Here is a 7420-nt window from a genome sequence, read left to right on the forward strand (position 1 = left end):
GTTTAATTGACAGGACTGTATGTGTCCACTCATTGTAGGAACCAAATCAACTGGAGGCTATTGGTCCCTCAAACAGCCTATACAATGAAGGGCTTTATTAGCACCTTGAATTACTCTCAGAAATCAATCAGTAAGCAATGCAGCTCACAGAACAGTAGGATCAGATAAGCATAAGCCCTGCCCTTCGTTACCTTCTGGGGCAGCTTAGCTTCCAATTCATCTTCAAGGGCAGTTCCAGGTAGAACATATCGGCCATTTCTTTTTTCTATAGAGCATCTGATGTAACTCTACCTACTCTAGATGACCAAGTGGAAAGTAGACAAAGAAGTATGTGTGTATATATGTAGGGAGGTCCATGAGAGGTCTCTAGCATTTGTTCAAGGATGTCATATCCTGATTATATTTTTAGATCTACCTGAAACTATTGCTCTTCTCTCCTCCCACTCCAGTCAAGAAATACATTAAATCTCATCAAAACACATTGAGTCCAGAGAAATAAAATGGTTGCTCACTGTACAGATTTCTTGAAGAGCAAACAAGGGATATTTTAGCAGGTGGCTTCACTATGATTTATTTGAAGCTATGCATTAAAGCTAATTATATTAGCAATTTGAAAAAAAAAATGGGAAGGGTGGACAGATGCTATCCAACAATCCTTAATTATCACTATCATTTCTCCTTTTCCTTCCCTTTTCCTTTCTGCATGAAAATCAGGGTAAAAACTGATTATAATAATCACTCTGGCTTAGATCAAGTATGATATGTTTCTGGCCAAGTATATCATCAATTTGCACTTCTTTTTTTTTTTGAAATGGTGCTGCTAAAATGCAGTAAGTGGCTTGATAGTTTCTAATACCCTGTCTCTGGAACATGAAGTTGATAAATTCACATATACCCAAATCCATCATGTGATTTATTTGGTTCTGGCTTAGCATTCTGTGTGAACCTAACTTTATCATTTACTCAGTAAACACGGTTTAACAAGTAGTTCTGTCATTATGAATTATCATGCTGAGACATCTGTTATATATCACCATCTACATTATTGGTTGCATAAAATGATCTGAGAACATGGGTTTGTTGTGCATCTTCTCTTTCCTTCTACATTTGATGTTTGTTATTTTTTCAAGACTTCCAGCAGCTAGACTAAGGCTGCAATCTTATCATCTGGCCTTTTAGCCAAAAAGCAATGCCCAACTGGTTTCTGATGACGGTTGCAAATGCAATGAAATACATGTCATTTCTCAGTAATGAGGAAGGCTGGCCTGAAAGAGCCATCTGCAATTTTCTAACAAGAAACAAAAAAATGGGAGGAGGACTTTGGCAGTTTTTCCAGGAAAAGGATAACTTCAGTGGTGAAACTTTAATTGCTTCTAAATGGCCTGGAAAAAAAGTTCTTTTAATTGCTGGTGCCATAAAACTATTATTGCTCCGTATTTTATCCACCACAGCCTAAATACAAAACCTCTTAATGCTACTGTTTGTCTTAACTGTGATGTTTTGCATATTTTTTTGCTTAAGCTCCTTGATGATAATTGTTTATGACAATGTTTGAAAATATATTAAAGCAATTGTATCAGAAGTTCTTTGCTTGTGGCCTTTTCCCATTTGCACCCAACCACAGTATGAATATCCCCTGATAACATCATTGCTCTGCCACCTCCCAATGATATAATCTTTATCATATCTCATCCTTAGATCATTTTATACCACCATAGCATTTTCCCCTTAAGACTACACAAACCAACATCAAGTTCAGGGTGTATTCAATCTAGCACACTTCATTGCTCATGCTATCAGCTGCCCAGCCACATAAAGGTAGGAGGTCGCATCCTTTCCTCTCCCCAAATAATCAAAACCATGTTCAAAATACCTTGCAATTGTCCTACCACCAAAACACCACCTAATACTTCACCCATCCATCTGACCCACAGGAGAGTACAACAATTGATCAGTCCTGCAGTGCTTGTACTTATTTGGGATTTTAGTGTTTCTGCAATGAGCTTCTAATCAATATAATCCATGGTTGTGATGGAGGACCTGCATAACTGCACCTAAAAGCTAAGAATACTGAGGTGCCCTGTGGGGTCATCAGCTGTGAAGAGGAAAGAGGTCCCAGGGTCTGGGGGCAGGGTGGGAGAATGCATGAATTCCAGCCAACTGAGGTTCTAGGACTCTCCTTCAAAATTGCACTGTTGTAACTTCTTTTCCAATGCAGGTGAACTGGAAGATAATTGTATTGTTGGGTGCAGGCATAGCAAAATAGGGGCATGGCACTGATCTTGGAGAGGCACAAACTGGTTGTATGGAAGGGACCAGTGAAGAAGAAAAGTAAAATATGGATTTGGGATTTTCTTCAGATGACCCTATGGGAATCCCTTCCAACTGTCCTATTCTCAAATTTAAGGACTGAGAGCCAGCTGGATGATGACATTTGGGCTGCTTGATTGGTCATTTGGAAGGGGGAATCTTATAGAAGGTCTCAACATTTTAAGGAGGCTGGGAGTGAAGGGCACCATATACTTCAAGATAATTAGGAGAATCCCTTGAAAGTACCAATGTTGGACAAACACGACACACTTTCCTTCTCATACTAGCCTCAAAGCACTGGGTTCTGAGCATGTGAATAAGAAATCTGTCTGAGTTGGCCTTCCATCTTAAAATGAGACCGACATCTGCACAGATTCAGTGCTATGCTAAGCCCCACATTTCAAAACAAACAATGTTTCCAGTTACTGCTGAGCCTGAATGAAATCTTTCTCTGCTTTTGGAAGCCCAGGTGCATTTCTCACTAGAACTTGCTTTAAACAGCAGCCACCAAAGATGAAGTTTGCTTTGGCATATAAGCATCAAACTGAAGCAGCGTGTGGGCTACAAAGTTAAAAATAGGAGTTATGGAAATAGATTCCAGAAATAGAAAATTGGATTGCTTGCATGTGACTGGGTTTTTTTTTTCTTTCCATCAGACAAACCCCACCAACCGCCACTGGGATCTAGGGAAAAGATGCGTCTCTGCTTCTTTGTATTGGAAGGGAACAAGAAGGTTGGTGTTGTTTACTGAAGACTGACACCCTATAATGGATGAGGCCTTTTCTTCCCCTAAGCCCACTCCACATTGCTGCTGGAATAAAGAGAAGGCCAGCTGTGCCTGCACTGGGAGCCACTTTCCGTGACTTGGTGCCTGTCAGGCACGCTTGATGGTTGTGTTGCTTAATTAGGAGATGTTAAACTGCAGGAGCTGCACGCAAGCGATAAAGGTGGATCTTTTGTATAAGAGCGTACAAAAATAAAAAAAGCAATTTCATCAGGCATAGCTGAGAAGAAACAGCCTTTGCAATTTCATGCTGGGAAAGAATGGAGGCAGTGGAGATGGGGGGGGGGGTAGGGGAGGGCTGAAGATACAGTGACGAAAGAGCCTTAGCCATGGAGAGAAATGGAGCAGAGTTGAGACAGCAAAATATGTACCCAGAGAAACTCTGCCAAGAGAAGAAATATTTCTCGCCCAAATAAATTGCACTCTCACAGAAATAAGAAATGTAGAGTCCTCCCCCCTCCTTCCAGTCTACTGTCTTTAAATACTGTTTTCAAACATATCCTAGTTCCACAGCAGTTAACAACATGCTCTTTCCAGCTTCTGTATAGTTGAAGGTCCTCCTGAAAAGCGATTTGGCTTCAGTGTCTAACCTGGAAGTCTTCTGATGCAATGTCTCTGATTAGAGAGTTCAGGAAGTAGAATTCCCAAGAATCTGGAGAAAGCCAGGCTGTTAAAGGTTTCAGTCTTTCAGGCCCTCAAACTAAAGAAAGAAGTTGCCAGGATATATATTTTTCACATGTCACTTGGTTGCCGTTGAGCTTTCAAGTGGCTAACTATTCCATATTTTTTTCAGTTTTTTTTTTTTTAAGAAAAAGCAGTAGGAAAACAAGACATTGTTGCGAACTGAAGGTGACAGCATCTGGACATTCTATGTCATTCTGTAGTGAGGCAGTGACTGTATGAAAAAAAGCATCCTGACACGAATGCTCCAGGATATATTCTCTTTTAAAACAACTCCTGTACATGACCGACAGATCTGTATGTGGCATTTTCATAGAGCCAATGAGCAATTACCACACAAGAGTATAAATAAGTGAAGCCTAAGCTAAAAAGAGCTGAATTTTAGCCACTTGGATGTATTCGGTCATATGTGTTGTGGGGAATGTAAATTAGTATGAGGGGTGGAAATATCCTCGTTTAAAAGTCCCCAAAGGAAATCTGAAATGAACCATACCATATTCATGGCTGTATATCTGAAAAGAATTACTACAATTTCAGTCAGATGCAGAATATTTGTTTTGAAAGTTTGGGGTTGCAAAATATTGCTGATGATCTTTTCCATTATCATTTTCCTCCCATCTTGATTGTTGGCGATTCATCCTCTCTGGCCACAAAAAAAAAAAAAAAAAAAAAAGAAAGAAAGAAAAAGAAAAAAGAAAAAGCAAGGCCTCCTCTTTCTTGGTTTCTTTACTCAGCTTAGATGTCTTAACTGACCTGAAAGAACTATTCCAAGCAACCATTCAAAAATGGGATGGGGATGAGATGACTCAGCAACAGGTTGTTTTACAAAAGAAGAGAGAGAGAGAGAAAGAAAGAAAGAATGAATGACAGTAATTTCCATTTCTCTCTCAAAATATTAATATATGGTTTAATTTTATAAAACTTAATAGCTCTGGATTCTTGAGAGCCAGTTTGGTTAAGAAAACAAGCTGGGAGACTGTGCATTCTAGTCCTGCCTGAGGCACAAAGCCAACTAGGTGACCATGGGTCAGTTATTTTTTCTCAGACCGAAGAAGGAGACAAACAACTTCTGAAAAAAATCTTGCCAAGAACATTTGTCCAGGCAGTCTCTGAGACTCACACACAATTGAACGGAACAAAATAATTCCAGCCAAAATAAAACAGGCCTTTATAACCACAAGATAGGTTTATCTAATGTATTTATTTACCTAATATCTCTATTTTATTTAACAAAGGTATACAATTATCTAACAAAATGTGATGCTGACTATTGTTGAGTAGAATATTTTTCTTATCATTCTATATGGGAAACAAACATTCTTCTCAAACTTTTTTTTTCCAGAAAAAGTGGGTGAAATTCTTACAGGTGGCCAATTTCTGCAATTATCAAAATGAAAGTGATGACCTTTTGCAGGGCTATGCATGAATGACCTGCCTTTTGTTGTACAAAGATTTGTGTGTGCAACTTCACAGATGGCTTGGCAAGGGAAACGTTAAAAGGGAACACAGTCTGTGATGGTTGCTTTTTTCCAAAGCAGGAAATAGGGACACACAAGCCAATAACAGGGCAGGTGTGTGTGTGTGTGTGTGTGTGTGTGTGTAGGAATACATAACACAGCAGCACTTTCTTTTACCTCACAGCAATAAAAGCGTTAAAAAAGGTAATGAAAAAACTCTTAACCAGCTGGAGAATGGAAAAATAACAAGGAAAAGACAAAAACTTTTAGGAAAAAGGAGGCACAAATTGCAGTTCTCTACTAACACAGCTTTGATAGCTTCTCCTAGATTTGATAGCTTTTCAAGAGAATTAGACAAAATTACACAAAGAGGCCTATTGACAGTAATTCACCTTAACATTTACCTACCAGTGAATGGCAGGAGGACCGAAGAGGAAATTTCCAACGTGGCCTCCTTGTTGTTCCTCAAAAACTATGATGGCAAGTACCGGGGATTGTGTGATACAATGTGACTTGACATGTAGGAGAGACATCAAGGTTTGAGTGCCAGCATGGGGAGTGAACTGCTTTGGTTCTGCAGTGTTTCTGGAGTTTAGGAATGAGCAGCTTGAGGCTTAAGGATTCAGTTCATGAATGATGAACTGAATGCACCAGTTCCTGGTATTGTCTGGTATGGAACAGAGGAAAACTATAATAGATTCCCTAAACCAAGCATACTATATTTAAAATACAAAACTATACCCCCTTAGTCTCCCCAGTTTGTGTGAAGTGGCCTCATCCAATTTTCAGCCCCCTTTTCTGTCCCCAAATAATAAGCTTGCCACTTCCCTGCTGAACACCCCGCTTCCTTTTCTTGGCCTCTGTGCTTGAAGCAGGAGTTAGCCTGGCTTATTTACTAGTGTGATTTTGTATTGGCTTTAAGTTTGTTTGATTGACCTTGTCAGATAACTAGCTGCACTTGGGTATACACTAGCTGATCCCTTGGGACGGAAAGGATGTTGAATTTAGTGAAGTGGCACTTGAGCTGAAATGGCAGGAGCCACAACTGACAGGTGATACACAGCAGCCCATTCAAGAAACATCTTTCTTTAAACCCTTTGGAAATGTCATAAGACTTTTCATTCTTTCCATGAGCTCACCCAACAGGCTGCTAACTTTAGGAAGGTTGGCCAAAGATCCCCAGCCCCACTTCACACACACGGATGGACCTTTTGAAAAACCTCAAAGTTATCTTAGTCACTCACTTCAAGGGCATTTGAGTCATGAGTAGCATCTAAAAAGGGTAAATAGAGATTAAACTGAAGGAAGCTATTTCCCTCCCCTAGAATTTGATAACTCATCTAATCATCATCATCTTTTTTTTTTTAGTAGAGGTCATCAGTATTTGCTTTTAAAGAGATAATCAAGATATAATTTGCTAACTACTATTGAATTTTCCCAGCCTATTTATAAAAGGGTATTTGACAAATAGAAGCAACTACGGGGGCTTGTGACACGATGCTTTTGTTTCAATGGCTTTATTTGTTTACTAAAATTTATTGGCCGCCCATCTTACCACAGGGTAACTCTGGGCAGCTTACAATCTTAAAAAAAACAAACTATAGAGTTAAAGTTGGAATGCCATTCTCAGCAGATAATGATAGGAAATTGCTTATGTGAAGGAAAAAGCATCCAGATTAGTCGCGAAAGAACTGTACAAGCTTGCAATCTAGATTAACCGTAAATATATCGTATTCAAACCTAAACTTACATAGTTTGAAATTTTTTTCTTCATGAATCAAGGAGGACATGTTTGTTTCATTCATCAGCTAAAGTGCTTCCAAATATTTTGCAGGTATGTAATATGAAAGACAGAACCCAGGACAAGCAGGGATGATAAAGGAAGAGGATGGCTGAAAACAATAGAACGTAAAATGCAGTAATGATCTGTTGGCTTAGGGAGAATAGCAGCCCATTAGTGATGACTTTTATTCTTTTCCTCATATTGTGTTCTGTTACAATCTGTTGGAATCCCTGTGGCCTGAAAACAGGTAAAAAGAGAGGAAATGCATAAAACATGGTTCGTTTTTATTTTCTAAGAGATAACAGTTTGTTTGTTTTTCATTTCAATGAATCGTGGTGGTCTACTTGATTTCCTGGAGAGAATTTTGGTTTCCTGAAGTTCATTTTCTTAAACTGGCTTGGTGGT

General features: G+C 39.1%; 1 protein-coding gene across 1 annotated transcript in view; it reads left to right on the forward strand.

Annotated features, from left to right (window-relative positions):
• CAPN13 (calpain 13) overlaps positions 1-3036 on the forward strand; it is a 163860-nt gene extending 160824 nt beyond the window's left edge. Inside the window, exon 22 of the mRNA XM_087934618.1 lies at positions 2967-3036. The gene's annotated coding sequence lies outside the window, so the exon portion shown is untranslated. The remainder of the gene's footprint in view (positions 1-2966) is intronic.
• Positions 3037-7420: the final 4384 nt, after the last annotated feature.

This window comes from Pseudonaja textilis, chromosome 1, assembly GCF_049901715.1.
Source record: "Pseudonaja textilis isolate UNSWEBS1 chromosome 1, rPseTex1.2, whole genome shotgun sequence".
NCBI lineage: Eukaryota > Metazoa > Chordata > Lepidosauria > Squamata > Elapidae > Pseudonaja > Pseudonaja textilis.